General features: G+C 39.9%; 1 long non-coding RNA gene and 1 other non-coding gene across 2 annotated transcripts; one reads left to right on the top strand and one right to left on the bottom strand.

The window, feature by feature from the left end:
* The first annotated feature begins 4,625 nt into the window (after positions 1–4,625).
* On the top strand, positions 4,626–7,207 carry LOC138886891 (uncharacterized). Its single transcript, XR_011405840.1, has 2 exons — positions 4,626–4,787; positions 6,567–7,207. It is a non-coding gene; the product is annotated as an uncharacterized lncRNA (long non-coding RNA).
* A 1,371-nt stretch (positions 7,208–8,578) lies between these two features.
* LOC138888824 (small nucleolar RNA R71) lies at positions 8,579–8,682 on the bottom strand. The gene has a single exon (XR_011406403.1). It is a non-coding gene; the product is annotated as a small nucleolar RNA R71 (small nucleolar RNA).
* Between the last annotated feature and the right edge of the window lie 13,640 nt (positions 8,683–22,322).

Here is a 22,322-nt window from a genome sequence, read left to right as displayed (position 1 = left end):
AGGTTGATGTGCGGTCACACTAGGATGAATAAGATTAGGAATGAAGATATTCGGAAGAAGGTGAGCGTGACTCCCATAGAAGACAAGATGCGGGAAGCGAGGTTCAGATGGTTCAAGCACGTACAGAGGAGAAGCCCAAATGCCCTGGTAAGGAGGTGCGAGTGGTTGGCTTTAGTGGGAACGAGAAGAGGTAGAGAGCGGCCTAAGAGGTATTAGGGAGAGGTGATCGTGCAGGATATGACGTGACTTCAGATCTCCGAGGACATGGCCCTTGATATGAAGCTGTGGAGGTCGAGTATTAATCTTGTAGATTAGGAGTATATTTATAATTCGTACCAGTGTGAGGCTAGTCTGATAGAATATTGTCTTAGACTGCTATGTAGTCAATGTTGTGTTCGCATTACTCTTCCTTTTTCATAGTGACAGATCTTTATTTACTAGTTATTATTTTTGCTTTTCATCTATTTTCTGGTTCTTATAATGTTGTTATTATTTCTATGGTTTCTGTTGATGATATTGATATATTGTCTCTTTTCGTCTTCTTGAGCCGAGGATTTATCGGAAATAACCTTTTTACTCCCTCGGAGTAGGGTTAAGGTCTGCGCATATATTACCTTCCCCAGACCCCACTTGTTGAAATGGGAATTGGGAACCAGGCATATATAACTCCCCAAGGACTCGGTCACTTTTTGGGCAGATGTAGTATTCGTTCACTGGCTTCAAACATATTATTATAAAATATATTAATCGAAGATATATATCTATACTCACGCTCACTGCCAGAGGTGTAATATGATTTACATTACCAGCATATCGATTAATTTGGTTCAGCTTAGACAATGAAGAAGAATCCGACCATTAAACTTGTATGAATATCATTTGGTGGTAACACCTCCAGGCACACTACTTGCAACACCTCTCTCTATATAAATATGAATTCCACTGTATCAAAAAGTTTCTCTTTTTGGTACAGTGCATTGCCTTTTGAACTGGAAACCACTGAATACACAATTAACATATGACTGCTAACGACCTACCAAAGATGACTGGCGAGGTTTTGTGCTTTAATTTTGTTAGTTATACCATTCTGTCATTGTTTGGACATGTTTTATTTGCTTCCACTATCATTACATGATGATTGCTCCTGCTTCTAATACATAGTATTTGCAGAGACTAGAGAGTTCCTCTTCTTTTCCCTTCATCTTCAGTACATAGAAACTTCTTATTCTATCTCCTTCTACCTTTCTCTTTTACTAGTTTTCTCCTTTTCAATCTCAGTGTCTTTTACGGTGTTCGTTAGCACCACTAGATAAGGCATGATAACAAGAAAGGTTGTAGAAAATGGCGCTAAAAATGATATCTGAAGAAAGAAAGATTTTTTTGAATTAGAGCCTACAACTATCAATAAATCATACTGCTTGCAAGAAATTATTGTTTCTAAGAAGCTTATTTCAGAAAATTTTATTTGCTTATTTAACTTGTGATCTTCATTGACTTTCATGTATTCCTTGAATCCATCCACGACATGCAAAGATTAATTTGTTTGCTCAGTTCTTTTCTCACTATCACGGGTGCCAATTTGACATCAAATAGAAATTAACAAACTTCACACTGAGATGAGTTCCTCCACTACATCCATTGAAACAGAGGTAATCTTTGATTAAGAGGTATGGCATTACTTAGGTCAAGCTCAAGTTATGACGTATCCTTTTCCTTTTAACATCTTTGATCGGTATGGAGCAAAATGTTTCGGGTTACTAGCCCTGTGCTGCATAAATGCAAGGGGCTAAGTTTCACTTTCACTTGGTACTATTTTCACCTCCACTTGGCACTTGGTTTGGTTACTCACTGATGAGTAATAATGTCACTTTTTTCTTTATACTTCACTACAAGTTTTGAAACTTATCGACATCAAAATTTTGATTATGATATTATCCCCCTACTGCACAAAGCTTCTTTGTCATGGCTGTTCCTTTCACATATCAGTTTCGGAAATAGCTTTCAAATGAATCATGAGATTGAAAAGCGTGTGTTAATATTTTAACCATACTGAATGATATAGTTGACGATAGATGAAAAAGCATAGTCCGGATTTCTCAATTGAAATGCATCAAGAATTGTAACTACATAATTGTGCTTAACTTTCTGCAAGAGAGATGACTGCAGAGATCTTAGAGTTGATTTCTGGGAAGCCGAGTTATCAATGGATTTTGCTTGATTAATACTTGAAACGCTTCTACTTCCCTCCTAATACGACAATATTTAAAGGCCAAATACATATGTAGCCCTTTAAACATGATATTAATTACCGTTTAGACATCTTAATTGAGATTGTACCTATTTAACACCTAAACTTAAGTAAAATGTGTCTATTAAACACAACTAGCTGACATGACACATAGTTTGAGTCTCACTGTGGAAAAGCGCATGAAAGCTTAATTTTTTTTCTTTTCCTTCCTCCATCCCCTCCACCATATCGCTTATATATTTTCTCTCCCTGCCACTACCCCTCCCCCCAATCATATTTGGGAGATTCCCATGCTTCCTTTTCAGGAAATGGACCAATGAAAGATGAAGTTATTAGAATACAGAGTCTAGCAATTGGATTAAGATAATTAAGCGACTAAACGGATGTTAGAGTTTTCATACCTACAACACAAATACTGTGCTGGGGGGGGGGGGGGGGAGAGGACTACACCATATAGCCGTGAAGATAAATTATCAAGATGCATTACGAAGACCAAAGATCAGTTAAAAAATTACTTCAGGAAATGTTTTGCACAAGATGACATGAAGTGATGCAATCGGAACAAGTTCATTCCGAAAAAGCATTTATATCTTACATACTTTGTATTCGGTCCTACAACGACCATTTTGATCAAATGTAAAGCCTTTCGAACAACTCGTTGTATTTTGTTTTATTATCCATTAGTCAAGTGTGTTAAAGTGACTTGCTATTCGTACTTTGTATAAGGATCAATTGTCTTGTACAAATTAATAAGAATTTCGAATATTACTTATATTATCCGTACGTATGTCCCATTTTACTTAGTGTATTTTCACGATTCTAATTCGAAATCGATATTCCTTCAGACTAGATATCCATCCGGGTTTGTTATCTCATTTTACGCCTAAATAAAAATGAGATGTCATCTCCACAAGTATCGAAAAATATAAAAAAGTCCTCTTTTATATTTAAGCCAAATACTTAACATTTAGGCTCTAAATTCTTGCTTCGAAAAAAATAAATAGAAAATAACTTAAGTCAATGCGACTAAGTATAAACGTTCAATAGAAATGGTAACTCTGAAAATGGAGAAAGACAAAAATATTTTTAAGGCGAAATACATAAACGGGCCCTTCAAGTTGTCATCAACGGTTAACCAGACACCTCAACTGACCCCATTTTCAGTTGGACACTTCAAGTCTTCAATAAAGTAGGTCAATTAAACACCCGACCTCATCAGCCCACCTCGCGTGAAATGCACTCTCGGATCCATTTCAAACGAACAAACGAGAAAATGCCATGTGTAATTTTAATTAAAAAATTTTCCACCTATTATAAAACAAAACAAAAAAAGCAATAATAATAATTTAAAAAAGAAAGAAGAACAATAATTATGGAAAAAGCTCCTTTAATCACCATCTCTATGAATTACCACCGGCCCTTCCTCCTCGTCTCCAATTTTCTTCAGCAACTACTTTGCAGAAGAGGGAAATTGCAAAAAAAATAAAATCAAACACACCACTCACACTAATAATGGGAAACATACTGCAAAAACATGGCCAAAATAATTCAGAACAAAACAAAGCACAAGAAATTGCAGTGGCAGAATTACCAGATGAACATCAAAATTTTACCTGTGAAATTTGTATCGAGCCAATGTTGTTACCCAACAGAAAATTTAAGAACCAAAATAATTGTGTTCATCCATTTTGTATCAACTGCTGATTTGAAGCAAAGACGAGCAATTCGGGGCCTTTCACATTTAAGGCTAGGGTTTCAGAATTTTGGGGTTTGGAAGGGATGATGGAAATAGGCATTTTCGGCAAGATTCGCGATTTGCCTAAAGGTTCTTGTAGCTGCTTGGATCACTGCAAAGACGAATCAGGTTCCATTGTTTCTATCTTTTGCTTAGGCACGCAAAATTCAACTAGGTTCCATTGTTGAACTAGGTTACATTGCAAAAATTGAACATAGCTCCATTGTTGTTAGCTTTTACACCACTATTGATAGTAATTGTTTATGAAGAAGAGGGGGTGGATTAATGGCGGAAGGAAGAGGTTTGGTGAAGATGAAATATTTTGGGAAGAAAGTGAAATTAATGTGTGAAAAATAAAATACAGTGGAATCCACATAAAATAAAGTTAAATTAAAAGAAAAAAGAAAAAAACCTTAATTTTGAGCATTTCACGCGCTTAGAATTAAGTATAAAGCACACACTTTGCCATGTCAGCGTGAAGGATTCACGAAGTCGTACTTTAGTGGAGAAAAAGTATTAAAATGATAAACGGGTCAGTTGAGGTGTCTGGCTAACCGTTGAGAAAACTTGAAGACCTGTTTATGTATTTTGCCTATTTTTAAAGTACGAAATACTCAAACTCAAAAATATGAGTTGCAAGGTTTCATTGATACTTCAAGGCAAAAAAGTCCAGACAAACTGTACAAGGCACAAAAAAAGATATATTCTCAGGAATCATTTGATTCATGGGAGGCAAGATCCAGATTAGCTAATTGGGAAGTTGACAGAGCAGTTTGGAGGTGATTAGCTTGAGAAAATGGAGAGGTAGGATGTGGCTCAGTGTCTTCTTCTTTGTCTGTCTCATCCTGTTGGTCAAGAAGCACCCCTTCCTCTAACGAATCTCCTTTAAAGATAGATGAATTCATGGCTCACCGAGCATTCTTTATTGCTAGCTTGGCTTTCTCAATTTTCCTTTTAATATTGGGTATTGCGACATGAGCTTCTTCCTAAGTTTTTAACTGGGTTTTAAAAAAATTCAATTCGGATCGATCTCGGACTAGATCTTGAGATCTTCATAGTCTGGAGACGTTTTTTCATTCTTGGCTTATAGCTCTGCATTTTAAGTTTTCAAATCTTTAAGAGCAGCTTCCGAAACTTCAAGTGCCATCTTAAGAGATTTTACTCTATCTCTCAATATTTGGAGATCATTTATGGCCCTAGAATACTCTTCCACAAGCTAGCCTGAGTATATGTCCTTCTGAATGAGCAGCTTTGAGACTCCAAATTTCTTTGCTTGCTTTAGAAAATTGTTTAGCAAAAGAGATTCCCTATTCCTTTAATTTTGCCTCCATCTGCTCTAACTCTTTAGTAATCGATTTTTCCTGATGACCTGATATCTTTTTATTTTCAGCCTTTAGTCTCTCGGTGGCTTTCTTATACTCTGAGATAGTATTATATGCTTCAACACTCTCTGCATAAGCTCAATAGAAACCAATGTACTCTGCAAAATGAAGCATATAAGAAACAGAGTCAAGCCATATTGAATGAAGATAACTCTAAGTCGAAATTTACATTAAGGGTCGAAGTCACCACGTAATTCACCAAACCTGCCGTAGAGACATTATTTATCAACTCACTCTCTAGAGGACTAATCATCCCATGTAACCAATGAGAGATTCTCCTTAGATGAGATAGATATTCACATAATCTGGTATCTTGATTCTGATCGTACGGATGCCAGTGGTGGTTGAAGGCCAATGTTATGATCCAAGAATACATGAGTGTCTGTGATTGCTTTGTTTTGAATAGATTTTTCTATATCTTGGAACCTGACTTCACAAAAAGTGTCTCTAAATTTTCTATTTTTGGATCCTTAATTGGGGCTTTTCCTTGATGCGTATCGCAACAGAGAAGTGGTATCCTTCGTTTTTGGAGTTGCACTTAGCCATTGGAGTTAGTTTTAAAGGAGGAGAGTCCAAGTTTTGCCATTAGCATTTTAGTCCCTAATATTTTTATTTATCAAGTTTCTATTATTACTATTAGGTCTTTTTAGTAGATTCCATCCTCTATCAATACGGTAACTGGCAAGATAGCTGGGAAGGGAGCTCCTACTAGTTCCTTGCTTAGCAATCTTATCCTATTTCTGATTTCATCATTTATATATTATAATGGCTTTTAGGGTTTGTTGTCAATGAAAATTTCTCCTAGTTTAATTCTAGCTTTAGCTTTAAATTAGTTTTCTCTTCCAAATTTGTACTGCTCCATTGCAGCTGCATCATTTGGTGAGAGCATAACTCTTCGGGCTGTGAGTAATGGCTTTCGATATCAAGAATCTAGCTGATACTGTCGAAAGGCTCTCAATGGACATAGAAACATCACATTGCGACAAAATTAGATGGAAGAGAATCGTGATAAGGCCCTTAACGAGCTTAGAAGCAATACAAGCTTCACAAGAGCCAGCTGAACTAGATCTGGGTGCTGAGTGATGGTGGACTATAATCTCGTATTTTAGTCGCTTATTCCATTCTAATTCACTGCACTTTACTTGGGTTTGAGATTTAATCGCTAGTGTTTTGTACTTATTGTGTGTTTTATGCCTTGTAGGAGTGATTCCGAGCTATGTAGATGTTGTGGAACTAATTCGAGCTATCTGGATCTTTGAAGTCTGAGTAAAAGCCCAAAGGATTAAGCCGAGATCGCGTTCGGGGTCGAGAACTACATCTGGACTTCAAAAATCGAGCAAAAAGCAAACTCTAAGAAATTTGCAATGATGCGACGCATAGTGCGAGGCCGTAGTGTATTTTTGGCTACCTGATAGAAGTTGAGCTCTCTGGATTTCCCCACTAATGCCCCGCATGATGCGGCGCGCCTATGTAATTTTTACAGAGCCAATGTCCTATTTCGGCTAGGAGAAGGTGGTTTCATCTGGGTCCGACCCTACTTGGTATAAATACATGGAAAAACTTTATTTTATGGACTTTTGACATATTTTAGAACTAAGGATGGTAAGGAGGAGTGGGAGAAGCAAAAGCACAAGGATTTCATCATTCAATCCTCACTCAAGACTCGAGTTTGGATCGTTTTATGTTTTCCTTTAACTTAAACATATATGTGATGAATTGCTCCTTATCTATGGAGTAGTTCTCTTTAGGGTTTGATGGATTTGGTGAATTGATATTTGTTTGTGGATTATAACTCTAGTTTTATGTATTGAATCATTTTGGGTGATTTAATTGTTGCATCTATATTCACTTGTTCATGTAATCGAGAGAGGCATAACTTCTGATATCTTTGCATTATTTTGTTGGTTGAATTCATTAATTCTTCTTAGTAATCGGAAGAGGCTAGTTGAATTGTTGATTAAACCTAGTTAGGCGGATAATCGAGAGAGGTTCTCCGAATGACCAATCCACTACGCATTCTTGCATATGTTTACAGAGCTTAAATTGGTTAATCTTGAGAGGTTGAGACTTAATCGAAAGAGGTGTTTCTACTAAACATTTGAACTAATAATTGAGTGAATTCGAGAGACTCAATTGAACATTAGAAGTGAATTATCTAGAGTTAGATCCCAAACAATTATCTTGCACCTATCCTATCAAAACCTTATCTTCTCCATTGATATCTTTCTTTTCTTATTCCTTACGTCGATTGTCATTAGTCAATAGCTTTAAATTCTTAGTTAATTTTAGTACTAATCACATCAAACTCAACTTTTGATCATCTTGGATGGCAATTAAACTAGAAACTACGAAAATATTGTTTAACTCCAATCCCTGTGGATATAATATTATACTATACTATATTTGATTATCGAGCATAATTATAAGTGTTGTTTTGCACTCGTCAATTTTTGGCGTCATTGCCGGGCGTTGGTGTTCTTTGACTGTGCGCAGGTTGCAGGTTTAGATTGGTGCATGACTCGAGCTTCTGTGAAAAAAGTGCAACCATACGAGCCCGAGATAAAAAACAATTGCGACAGCTGAGGAAAGAAAGAAATCTCACTGAGAAGTTAGAAAAGGTTGGGCAATCCTCAACCAAAGAAACTATGGCTGGAATCGGTGATGATGAAAATGTGGATTTGGCTGCAAGAGAAGCAGCCCAACAAAGAGAAAAAGGCTACATGGAATGTTGAAGAAGAAGCTATTTGAGCTGTAGAAGAAGTCTATGAAGAAGAGAGGGGTTAGAGAATTGCTCAAAATCAACCCTTGGTTGCAGATCAGTTTGGAAATATAGCTCCTGGGACTGGGAGATTACTTGGCGATTATGCTAGACCGGTCTACAACCAAGGACTATCAAGTGTTAGACCACCTCCAATTGCAGCTAACACTTTTGAGTTGAAGCAAGGGTTGCTTCAAACCCTTCAGAACTGCTGTGTCTTCTGAGGAAATATGAATGAAAATCCAAACAATCATCTAATAGACTTCGAGGAGATTATGAACACATTTCAATACAATAGTGTGTCACAAGATGCAGTTTACTTAAGAGCATTCCCCTTCACACTCAAAGATGAAGCAAAGCAGTGGCTTGGAAGCTTGTCCTAGGAATCGATTAGAACATGGGAGGAGATGACCAGAAAATTTCTTGATAAATATTTCTCCTCAGCTAAGACGAGCGAGTTTAGAAAAGAAATCCATAACTTCTGCCAGAAAGAGACTGAAACCGTGTTTGAAGCATGGGAAAGGTTTAAGGAGATAGTGCAAAAGTGTCAACATAGCGGAATTGAACTCTGGATGCAACTCCAGGACTTTTGGGATGGATTGACATTGGCCTCACGTAGAACATTGAACAATGCAGTTGGAGGCCCTTTGATGAAGAAGAATCCAGAGGAAATAGTTACAATTCTTGATGAGTTATCTGAAGATGCAAATCAGTGGCCCTCTGAGAGCGCTAAAAGAAGAAGATCAACTGGTTTGCACCAAGTTGATGCTAATACTTCTATGCAGGTACAACTTGATGCTATGGCCAAAGAAATACGAAAGCTAACCTTAGCCACCATACATAGTGAACCTCATGCAGCTTGTGACATATGTGAAAGAGGACACCCTACTCATGAGTGTCAAGCCTTAACTGAGGAAGTGAATGTTGTGGGGAATTATAACTTCAATGCAATGGGTCAGAAGCACCCCGATGTTTCATGGAGTTCACCTGGGGCTACTGCAAATGCATGGCAACAAAACAACCCCAGATTTTAAGGACAAGGAGCTCTGGTTTTGTGAATCAGCAGAGGCAGCAGTTTCAACCTCAATAGCCCACTCAGCCTGGTCTAGAAGATCTCATGAAGGCCTTTACTATGAAAACTGATGAAAGATTTGAAGTACAAGGGGTAGCAATTCGAAATCTAGAGAAGGAAGGGGGGCAAATTACAACAATATTATCTGGGAGACTCCCAGGTACCCCGCCCACTGATATAGAGAGAAACCCCAAAGAAACAGTGAATGTTATAACCCTGAGAAGTGGGCAAGTGTTGAAAGAGCCCACCCCAGTCCAAAAAGATATGGAACCTGAAAAAGGAAGTGGGGAGCAACTGAAAATTGATATTGATAAGAAGAAGAAAGACAAGAAGGGAGCTGAGAAAAAGAAGAAAGAAGAGAATTCGAGAAGGGAGGAACATGAAGAGAGCAAGCATATGCCTGCTTTACCATTCCCCCAGAAGCTACATAGAGAAAAGCTGGACAAGCAGTTTGAGAAATTTCTTGATATGCTGAAACAAGTTAATATGAACCTACCATTCACATAAATGCTCTTACAAATGCCAGCTTATGCCAAATTCTTGAAGGAGATCCTGACAAAGAAGACAAATATAGAAGAGACCTCAGTGGTAAATCTCAAAGAGCATTGTAGTGCAATCTTACAAAATAAACTCCCACAAAAGTGTGGAGATCCAGGGAGTTTTACTATACGTTGCTCTTTAGGCACTATTGTCACGACCCAAACCGATGGGCCACGACGGGTGCCTGAGTCCTACCTGTCAAACACCCCTAAGCATGCATCTAAGATATGAACCTGAATAACATTTGCTTAATTACGAAAATAACATATATGAAGAAAACCTGCCAACAAGGCATGTGTACATATACATGCAGAATACAGTGGGCGATCCGGCAAGGCTACTATAGACAACTATACATCAAAACTGAAAGTCGACAATACCACATACAACCCAACTAGACATACTATCTACAGACCTCTAATAGAAACATAACTTTACAAAGAAGGGACTGAGCCACGTCATACCCATGTATATATAAAAACATATCGTACCAAAATCAAAAGCAGCTCCGGATCAAGTGGAGTACGCTAACTCTCGCTGATCAGGGATCCTAAGAAGGGGGACCGTCAGCTTGCCTACCTGCACCTGCGGGCATAAAATGCAGCCCCCATGAAATAGTCATCAGTACGAAAAATGTACTAGTATGTAAGGCATAAAAATTAGTACGTAAAAAACATAGATAAAACATGGAATAAAGACACACATCTTTAAATCTAAATAACTTTGTAAATTCTGAAACATTAAAAATGTCATGCACATGCGTATAAATATCGTGTCGTGCATAAGTATGGGTGTACATAATATCATCAAGCCACTAAGGGAATCCCATCATATCTTCTCGGCCAGTGTGGACAACATCATCAACATATATCAACTGATCAGGTGGTGGTGCGTATATAACGTCGTAACCTTTTCCATATCCCATATACATATATTTACATATATACACGTATATAACGCCATCTGGTCATGGGTCAATGCACATGTATCAGTGGGTGAAATGCATGAAAAATACGTAATAATCTCAATATTCCTTCCGGATAACCTTTTTCAACTGCGTATTATTCTGAGACCAATGAATAGAAGATAATAATAATTCTCATGGGGAATCAAGAATATAGACACCCCTAGTATCTCTATGAATAGAATAATTTATGGAAACTGTGCGTTTACCCGTCTCTTTTGTATAATTTGGGTCATGCCAAAAGAAAGAAGGGATGGCCTTAACATACCTGGAGTAGGGAAAATTCCGTATAATATTGTTGGAGAAGATTGCACCGTACTAGAACCGCAAAATTTTACTTTGCTACGGTTTTAATCAATACTTGTTATAACTGTTTGCAAGAATTTCCGTTGGAGAATTTGAAACTTGGCGCCTGTTCTTGGAGAGTTGAATTTAGGAAGCAAGAATTAAATTTCATTCTGACTAAAATGAACGAAGCTTCAAAGGACCAAGCCTTTAAATGACCAAGCTTTGAAAATGACCAAACTTTTCTTATAAGTTTTCAGTGGTTTACACGTTTTGGGCCTACTAAGCTTATATGACTAATTAGTCATATGCTTGAATAGTGGCCTACTGCTACGTGGGGAGTGTGGTGAAGATTATTAATCTTTACTCACTTATTAGTTAACTGAGTAATGTTCTGTTACTCGGTAATTAACCAATTGCCCGCGTAATTTAAAAATTACCCCAAATTACTTAAAATTCTACTTATTTTTAATATAATTTATAAATTATAATACCGTGGTCATATGGTACTAGTTCATAATTATCGGATATTATCGCTCGACCCGTATTTTATCTCAAATTGGCCACTTTCAACGAAACTCGTTTTTTTAATTCGTGTATCCCTTTATCTTTCATATCACTTATTTATCGCTTGTTATAAATAGTGTAAATACGTTAAAGTCAAGATGATCTCATCCCCGAGTCTACGTCAATTAACTTAAGACAAAACTTTTAATGTACGAAAATGTGAGATGTAACATCCTTCCCCCTTAGAAACATTTGTCCTTGAATTTTTAACTCCCCATGATCTATATAACTTTGGCAGGGTTGTCTCTGTAACAACACCACTACCAACTCTCCCCGTAGAAGATTAATAACCCAACGCCACACATGACCATAATTATGAATAACGACAATGTCCTTACATGACCAACGACAATAACCAACACAAGAATTTATACACGTACCTTATGGTTATGACGTCTCAGTCGGACTCTTCTCTGGAGGAGGAAATAAGTAGGGATATCTAGACTTCATGTCTTCCTCGGCCTCCCAAGTCATTTCTTCCACATTGTTGTTCCTTCAAAGTACTTTCACGGAGGCTACCTCCTTATTCCGCAGCTTGCGGATTTGTCGGTCTAGGATGACAACCCGAATTTCCTCATATGACAAGTCCTCTATAATCTGTACATCATCCGTGGACGCCACTTGGGTAGGATCACCAATGTACTTCCGTAACATAGATATGTGAAAAATCGTATGGACAGACTCCAATTCCGAGGGCAATTCTAACTCATAAGCTACTTGGCCCACTCTCTGAATGATCCTATAAGACCCAATATACCATGGGCTAAGTTTGCCTTTCTTGCCAAATCTCATCACACCCTTCATAGGTGACACCTTTAAGAATACCCAGTCATCAACCCCGAACTGTAAATCTCATCGCCGCACGTCAGAATATGATTTTTGACGACTCTGAACTGTCAACAGTCGATCCCAGATAAATTTTACTTTTTCTATGGCCTGCTAAACCAGGTCTAGCCCATGTAATTTAGATTCTCCAACATCGAACCATCCTATAGGCGACCTACACTTCCGTCCGTAAAGAGCTTCATATCGAGCCATCTGAATGCTGGAATGGTAGTTATAATATGCGAACTCAATAAGCGGCAGATGATCATCCCATCTACTTTTGAAGTCTATTACACAAGCTCGTAACATATCCTCTAGTGTTTGAATAGTACGCTCAGCCTGTCCGTCTGTCTGGGGATGAAATATTGTACTAAGACTTACTTGAGTCCCCAATCCTTTTTGGAAGGACCTCCAAAAGTTAGCTGTAAATTGAGGTCCTCTATCCGAGATAATAGATACAGGGACACCATGTAGTCGTACTATTTCCTTAATATAAAGCCTTGCATAATACTCTGAGAAATATGTAGTCCTAACGGGAAGAAAATGGGCTGACTTTGTAAGCCTATCAGCAATCACCCGTATCGAATTAAACTTACGTTGGGTACGAGGTAAGCCTACGATGAAGTCCATATTTATTATTTCCCATTTCCAAGTCGGAATCTCCATAGCTTGCAATAACCCACCGGGTCTTGGATGCTCAATCTTAACCTGCTGACAGTTAGGACACTGAGCAACAAATTCTGCTATATCCTTTTTCATTCCGTCCCACCAATACACTTCCCTGATATTATGATACATCTTTGTTGCTCCTGGATGGATAGAATAACAAGAATAGTGAGTTTCTTCTAGAACCTGCCGACGCAACCCTACAACATTAGGCACACATAATCGCCCTTGATATCTGAGGACTCCATCTTCTTAATATCAAACGGTGTCTTCTCCTTCTGAAGAGCGGTATCCCTATAATGAACTAACACAAGATCCTCGTACTGGCGTTCCTTTACTTCAGTTACTAAAGAGGATGTTGCCGTATCCTGAATAGTAATTCCAATATCACCTGAGTCCAGTAACCGAACTCCAAGACTAGCTAGCTGATGAACCTCATGGGCTATTCCCCTCTTTTTTGGCTGTAAATACGACAGGCTACCCATAGACCTACGGTTAAGGGCATCAGCTACTACGTTCGCCTTTCCCGGATGGTATAAAATATCAACGTCATAGTCTTTAAGTAGCTCCAACCATCTCCTTTGACGTAGATTCAATTCCTTTTGCTTGAAGATGTACTGGAGGCTCTTATGATCCGTATAGATGTCAACATGAATTCCATATAAGTAGTGCCTCCACATCTTTAGTGCATGAATCATCGCGGCTAACTTTAAATTGTGGATCGGGTTCACCGCGGCTAACTCTAAATTGTGGATCGGGTAGTTCTTCTCATGCTTTCTTAGTTGTCTAGAAGCATAAGCCACAACATTACCATGTTGCATCAGCATACAACCCAACCCAACGCTTGAAGTGTCACAATAGATAACGTAACCATCAATCCCTTCTGGAAGCATTACAATCGGTGCTTACGTTAATCTGTCCTTTAATGCCTGGAAACTCCGTTCACAAGCATCAGTCCATTGAAACTTTGCTCCCTTCTGAGTCAACTTTGTCAAAGGTGCTGAAAGGGAAGAAAATCCCTCTACATATCTCCTATAATAACCTGCCTAACCAAGAAAGCTACGAACCTCCGTCGGTGTTGTGGGTCTAGGCCAAGTCTTTACTGCCTCAATCTTTTGTGTATCCACCCAGATGCCTTCACTCGAAATGATATGCCCAAGGAAAGCTACAGTGTTTAACCAGAATTCACACTTAGAGAATTTTGCATACAACTTCCCTTTTTGTAGAACTCTAAGCACAGTACGCAGATGATCTGCATGCTCAGCCTCTGAACGAGAATACACCAATATATCGTCGAAAAATACAATTATGAACAGATCTAAAAAGGGTTTGAACACACGGTTCATCAAATCTATGAACACTGCTGGGGCGTTGGTCAAATCGAACGACATAACACGAAACGCAAAATGCCCGTATCTAGTGCTGAATGCTGTCTTTGGAATATCTTCATCCTTAACCCTTACCTAATGGTACCCGGACCTCAAGTCTATCTTTGAAAAACACTTGGCACCTTGCAACTGATCAAATAAATCATCAATCCTTGGGAGCGGGTACTTATTCTTGATCGTCACCTTATTCAGTTGTCTATAATCAATACACATCCGTAAGGAACTATCTTTCCTCCTCACAAATAACACAGGTGCTCCCCACGGTGATGTACTAGGTCTGATAATGCCTTTTTCAAGCAAGTCCTTTAGTTGTTCTTTTAACCTTTTCAACTCTGCGGGGGCCATTCTATAGGGAGGAATAGATATTGGGTGAGTATCTGGTAGTAGGTCAATGGCAAAATCAATTTCTCGCTCTGGCGGGAGACCCGAAAGCTCATAAAAAAAACATCGGGAAACTCATTAACCACAGGGATGGACTGAATGGTTGGTGACTCTACTTCCACAACCTGAACCCGAACTAAGTGATAAATACAGCTCTTTCTGATCATCTTCCTTGCCTTGAGATAGGAAATAAATCTACCTCTCGGCGACACTATATTACCTTTCCACTCCAAAACAGGCTCCCCTAGAAATTGAAATCGGACTATCTATGATCTCAATCAACGTTGGCATGACAAGAATCCAACCAATCCATACCCATTATAATATCAAATTCTACCATATGCAACTCGATTAGGTCCGCTACAGTAGATCGACTATGAACCACTACGATGCAACCCCTATATACTCGCTTAGCTATCACCGAGTCCCCAACAGGTGTAGACACCTCAAAAGGTTTAACCAATTCAGGTTTTATTCCAAACTTACTAGCAACTAACGGAGTAACGTATGATAAGGTGGAACCTGGATTAATCAGCGTATATACATCATATGAGGAGACTGATAATATACCTGTAACAACATCAGGCAATGACTCCTGGTCCTGTCATCCTGCCAACGCATAAATGCGGTTCTAAGGATTTCTCGAGCTAGATTCTCCACGTCTGTCTCTACCACGACTCATTGGTGCTTGTGGACCTTGCCCAAGGGGGCGTACTGATGGTGATAAACCGGCTACAGATCCCGCTGGCTGAGCTATGCTTACATTACCTCTCATCGGACAATCCCTCATAACGTGGCCCGGATAACCACAAGTATAACAAACACCTAATCCTATACGGCACTGCTCGGTATGCTGCTTACCATATTGAGCAAATCGTGGAAAGGGCAGACTCATCTGATTTTAACTCACCCCTATACTGAGAACCTAAGGCCCTAAAATTCAGACCAGACCATGAATATGAGGAATGATCAAATCTCTTACCGCCAAACTGAGGGGGCGCGCTAGCTGATGGCTGGGCTGGATACCTTGGGTACTGCTGCCTCTGACCACCTCGAAACTCACATGAAGGACCCGAAGAGCTCGCTCTCTTATTCTGGGCCCTATCATGCTCACGATTGGCCCTATGTTTCTGTTTACGCTCCTCTACACCCTAAGCGTATGCGTAAATACGAGAAATATCTATGTCTTGCTGAAGTGAGACCGACATACAATCGTTAATCAAGTGAGCTCTAATCCCATCATGAACCGGTGAACCCGATCCTCCATCTTAGATACAATAGTGGGAGCATACCTAGCCAACAAATCAAATTGAAGACTGTACTCTCGAGCACTCATGTTACCCTATCGAAGGGTCAAGAACCTATCAACTGTGGCCCGTCTAAGCTCTGGTGTCAGATAATGACGAAGAAAAGCTTCTGTAAACTCCTGCCATACTACTGGAGGGGCATCCTCATCTCTGGACAATCCCAAGACTCGTACCAATTAACTACAACATCTTAAAGTCTATAGGAAGCTAGCTCAACTGACTCAATCACAGTGGCCTTCATTACCCGTAACGTCCTCTGCACTCTATCAATAAATACCTGAGGGTCCTCGTTCGGATCTGACCCGGTAAATACCAGAGGGTCTAAATTAATGAAGTCACGAACCCTCGCACTGATAGACCTATCTACATGACCAATACCTATTTTCTGATGCCAAGCCTGTGCGGCTACCAATCGGGTTAATAACGGAATAACATCTCTCATCTCCTGATCCGGTGCATCTGGCTGAGAAGCTGGAGGTACAAGGGCAGGTGCTAGAGCTGGTGCCTCTCGAAACTCTAATAGAAAGGGCGAGGTATGTGAAGTCTGAGATGGAACCTCACTATGAGACTCTCCCCGAGCCCTGGTAACTCGTGGCGCTCGACTAGTAGTCTCACCAGCCACAGACTTTCCCTTCTGGGTGGCTGTAGTCTTTGGAGGCATCGCTGAAAATATAACATATCGTTAGGAACATGAATTTCTTATATTGCACGATTTAGGATAAGAAGAGAGGATAACATCCTATATGTCATGCAACCTCCTGTTTATAAGTGTGGTGCACAACACACCCATAAACAAGATTCTACTAGACACGGTCTGTAGACAACCCTAGGACAGAACTGCTCTGATACCACTTTTGTCACGACTCAAACCGATGGGTCGCGACGGGTGCTTGAGTCCTACCTATCAAACACCCCTAAGCAAGCTTCTAAGATATGAACCTGAATAACATTTGCTGAATTATGAAAATAACATACATGAAGGAAACCTGCCAACAAGGCATGTGTACGTATACATGCAGAATACAGTGGGCGAGCCGGCAAGGCTGCTATAGACAACTATACATCCAAAACTGAAAGCCGACAAGGACACATACAATCCAACTAGACATACTGTTTGCAGACCTCTATTAGAAATATAACTGTACAAAGACGTGACTGAGCCACATCATACCCATGTATATATACAAAAGTATCGTACCAAAATCAAAAGCAGCTCCGGATCAAGTGGAGCAAGCCAACTCTCGCTGATCAGGGATCCTAAGAAGGGGGACCGTCAGCTTGCCTCCCTGCACCTGCATGCGTGAAACCAGGCCCCGTGAAATAGGGCGTCAATATGAAAAATGTACTGAGTATATAAGGCATGAAAATTAGTACATAAAAGACATAGATGAAACATGGAATAAAGAAACACATCTTTAAATCTGAATAACTTTGTAAATTCTGAAACATTTATAATGTCATGCACATGCGTATGGGTGTACATAATATCATCAAGCCACTGAGGGCATCCCATCATATCGTCTCGGCCACTATGGGCAACATCATCAACATATACCAACTGATCATGTGGTAGTACGTATATAACACCGTAACCTTTTACCATATCCCATATACATATATTTACATTTATACGCGTATATAACGCCATCTATTTATGGGTCAATGCATATGTATCAGTGGGTGAAATGCATGAAAAAGACGTAATAATCTCAATATTCCTTTCGGATAACCTTTTTCAACTGCGTATTATTCTGAGACCCATGAACAGAAGATAATAATAATTCTCATGGGGAATCAAGAATATAAACACCCCTAGTATTTCTATGAATAGAGTAATTTATCTAATCCATCTTGATCCCTTCACTCGATACTATGTGACCCAAGAATGTCACAGAATCCAACAAGAACTCACATTTTGAGAACTTCGCATATAATTTCTTTTCCCTCAAGGTCTGAAACACTATTCTCAGGTGCTGCTCATGATCTTCCCGACCACAGGAGTACACCAGAATGTCATGAATAAAGACAATAATGAACGAGTCAAGATATGGATGGAATACACTGTGCATCCAATGCATAAATGCTGCTGGGGCATTGGTCAACCCAAATGACATAACAAGGAACTCGTAATGACCATACCGAGTTCTGAAAGCAGTCTTCGGGATATCTGGCTCCCAAATCTTCAACTAATGATAACCTGAACACAAGTCAATCTTAGAAAACACTCGAGCACCCTGTAACTGATCAATCAGGTCATCAATACGAGGCAAAGGATACTGGTTCTTCACTGTAACTTTGTTCAATTGGTGATAACCAATGTACATACGCATAGAACCATCCTTTTTCTTCACAATCAAGATAGGAACACCCCAAGCTGACACACTGGGCCGAATAAAGCCTTTATCAAGCAATTCCTGTAACTGTTCCTTCAAATCCTTCAACTCAGGAGGAGCCATATGATAAGGAGGAATAGAGATAGGCTGATTGCCCGGCAAAAAATCTATGCCAAAATCAATATCTCTATCCGGCGGCATGCTCGAAAGACCAGCTGGAAACACATCAGGGAAATCCCGCACTACTAGGAGTGAATCAACTGCAAGGGTATCAATACTGACATCTCTCACATATGCTAGATACGCTGCATACCCTTCTCAACCATCCGCTGAGCTTTAATAAAGGAAATAACTCTACTGGGAGTGTAATCTAAAGTACCTCTCCTCTCTACTCGCGGCACACTTGGCATAACCAGCGTCACGGTCTTGGCATGACAATCAAGAATAGCATAATGGGGTGACAACCAGTCCATGCCCAAGATAACATCAAAATCTACCATGCTGAGCAATAATAAATCGGCTTTGGTCTCAAAATCACTAAGAGCAATCAAACACGACCAATAAACGTAGTCCACAATAAGAGAATCACCCACATGAGTAGAAACATAAATAGGGGAACTCAAAGAATCCCGATATACGCCCAAATGCGGGGTAAAATAAGAGGACACATAAGAATAAGTGGAGCCTGGATCGAATAGAATCGATGCATCTCTATGACACACCAGAACAATACTTGTGATGATAGAATCAGAGACGACAACCTCAGTACGGGCAGGAAGGGAATAGTATCTGGCGTGGCCTCCCCCTCTAGGACGACCCCTGCCACCCCGACCTCCATCTCGGGCTGGCTGAGCATGTGGATTGGCAGCTGGTGCTGCAATCATAGCCTGAGGACCTGGTGGAGCACATTGTGGCTGAGAAGGCTATGGAGGTGCACCTATCCTAAGTCTAGGGAAAACCCTCACCATATGGAGTGTATCGCCACACTCAAAACAAGCTGTAGGAGGGCGTGACGGTTGTGACATGCTCGGGCCAGGTCTGCTGGACTGACCACTGATAAGCACCTTGTGCAGGTTCGAATTTTCTTATTTTTGACATTTAAAAAAATATTAACCTACTAAAATACTGCACAACTATGAAAACAAAAATAAGAAGCTAAAATCAAAATAAGAAGTTAACATTTTTACTAACATACTACTACTAATTATCTAGAGGAATTCTCCCTCCTAACCCTTAAAAGAGTGCAATGTCCCCAATGCACAAATAAAGCAAAAAATTAATGAGGGTGGACAAGAAACTCCCTGAAAGGCCAAAGACCGAAGCAATAGCGGCTCACGGGGTACTCAGACTTCTCCCATGCATGGTCCTTTGTGCAGGCACCCCACACTTAGTTCCAACCATCTACTCGCTTTTGTACTCTTCCAATGACTTTGCTTCCTATGCTAAAAATTCTACATAACAAAACAACACTATAAAAATAATAAATAATCCAAAGTAAAAAAAAGCAGTAAAATTGGGTTGCCTCCCAACAAGTGCCTAATTTATAGTCGCGGTACGAATTGAACCATTTTTGCCATCACCTCGAACTTATGAATTGAACTCTTAATTTGACTTCAAGCTTCTTGTTACGCTCTCAGGGTGATATGATAGATGTAATTGGGTAAAGCAACCAATTTCGCATTCTATACTTCTTAGCTTTCAGATGAGGTATGTAATTTTGTCTCTCTGGCATGAAGAATTCAAGAATGTAAGCACCTTGTTCCTCGTTCATTGGCTCCTCCAAAGGCTCGGATAACTCAATTTCTATATCATCATCCATACACAATGTCGAAAAATGGATGGAATAATTGTTGTCTCAAGTTAATCGTAAAGCGGTCAAGATCCGAATCTATTGTTTTGATTTTCTTTTTAAGTAAAGACACTTGATTTCTTCCATAAATCAAGACGTTGTTACTTTGATCTTGTCAAGGCTGTAGAACTTGCGTTCTTGGAAGTTCTTGAAATTCTTTCCTTGAAATTTTTCCCATATCCTTTATTTTCATCTCTGTAATTCTAGTTGTTCAATTCCTTGTTGTTATTCCTTCCGCATTTACTTCTCAAATTCTTACTTTAATTTGGATTCCCGACCTAGTTGTTATCAACCTTGGCAAGATTTATGACAGCCACATGGTGGCACTGATCCATTTAATGTAATTTGATGGTAACCTGTATCGTGCTGCGACTTTAAATCAGGCGCTTCTTAGGAGGCAACCCATGTGTCTTTCTTTTTGATTTTCTTTTTAGTATAGGATTTGCTTTTGGTCTAACTGGTTGTAGATGTGTGTAGGATTGTTTTGATGCAGTGCAGGACTAAACTGGAAAAATGATGCACTCTCTGAAGTTTGGATTGCTTCCGCAATGACATTTTTGGGGGGCAAAATTTCATTGCGGTCCGCAGTGTTGAATGGTAAAAAGTGGAGATTCTCTGAAGATTGTCAGCGCAACCGTAATGCATTGTATGTGGTCTGCGGTGCCTTAACGTGGCCGCAGTGCATTTCTTGCGGTCCGCGGTGCCTGCCTCTCCAGTGCTTCATATGTTTGAGTACCACGAACCACAGTGCATTTTGTGTGGTCCTCGGTGGGTAGGTATAGTGGGTCCAGGTTCTTTTTTTTATAAATAGGACCTCAGGCCATTATTTACCCTTTTCGCTCATTTTTGCTCTAAATAGTAAAAAGTACTGTTCATCCTTAGCCCTAAGTGCAAATTGAAACACTATTTCAATCATCTATGTGCATCTCATTTCTGGTACAACAACTCTTGGCCTAATCTTCAATTTTGTTTTACTTTATTCTAATTTTTTAGTTTCTATTTCTTTTTATTCCCTTTTTCTTTCAATTTTTAGCTTAGAGTTACTTAATGATGTTTATATTAGGGTTAATTAGTAAAGAATGATGATTAACCACCTAGGGGATTAATAATATGTGAATTTAGGCTAAAAATGAGATAAATATTCAAACCCTAGGTTGGTGTTGCTGAGTGAGGCTTACCGCGGTCCGTGGTGGATTTCTTGTAGTCTATGGTGGCTATCTGCGGCCCGCGATGCCATTTTGTGCGGATCGCGGTGGTAAAACTTCAGGGAGGTTGATATTGAGGACTGCGGCCGCAGTCGAATTTTCGCGGTCCGCAATGACCTACCGCGTCCGCACAACAATTTTTGCGGTTTGCGGTGCCCTTAATCAGAGTGTGGGTATTCTGACCCCCACCTCAATGCGGACCGTGGTGCCATTTTGTGCGGTCCGCGGTAGTCCCTTTACGGCTGCATTGCTTTTTATGTAGTCCGCAGTCAGTTGTCTGCAATTATATTCTTCACTGTTTCTCCTGACATTGTGATACTAACAAGCTTTAACTGAATTCCATTTGCAGATGATGGTTAAATCACGAGGCGGAGGTGATAAACAGAAAGGCAAAGGAGAGTCCTCCCTGGGTAGGGGACGAGGAATGATCAAATTGACCCCCCAAGTCCGACAGGCAATTAAGGAATTAGACGATCAATAAAGGTTGCAGCTAGAGCTGCTTCCTATTTAGAGAGAAGTGAGTATTTGCCCTCCCGGGAGGCATCTGACTCTGACTCAGTGCCAAAGTATTTCTCTGACTGGCCGGAGAGGCACAAATTGAGAGATTCACCTCCGGGCACTCCTACTGCTCAATCTTCAGTTCCAATTTCTTTTGAGTCGTATGAGGGCTTAGCTGAGGGCAGTGATAGTGTAGCATCTACTTCACCTACTAGTTCTTCACCTAGAGATGATCCCGTCGACGATGAGGTTCTGGATGAAGAGGGAGGGGGTGTGCCACAACCCGGGGGTGTGGAGAGAACTAGAAACCATGAGTTGT

Source organism: Nicotiana sylvestris, chromosome 3 (genome assembly GCF_000393655.2).
Source record: "Nicotiana sylvestris chromosome 3, ASM39365v2, whole genome shotgun sequence".
NCBI lineage: Eukaryota > Viridiplantae > Streptophyta > Magnoliopsida > Solanales > Solanaceae > Nicotiana > Nicotiana sylvestris.
This window is presented reverse-complemented; position numbering and strand designations above follow the sequence as displayed.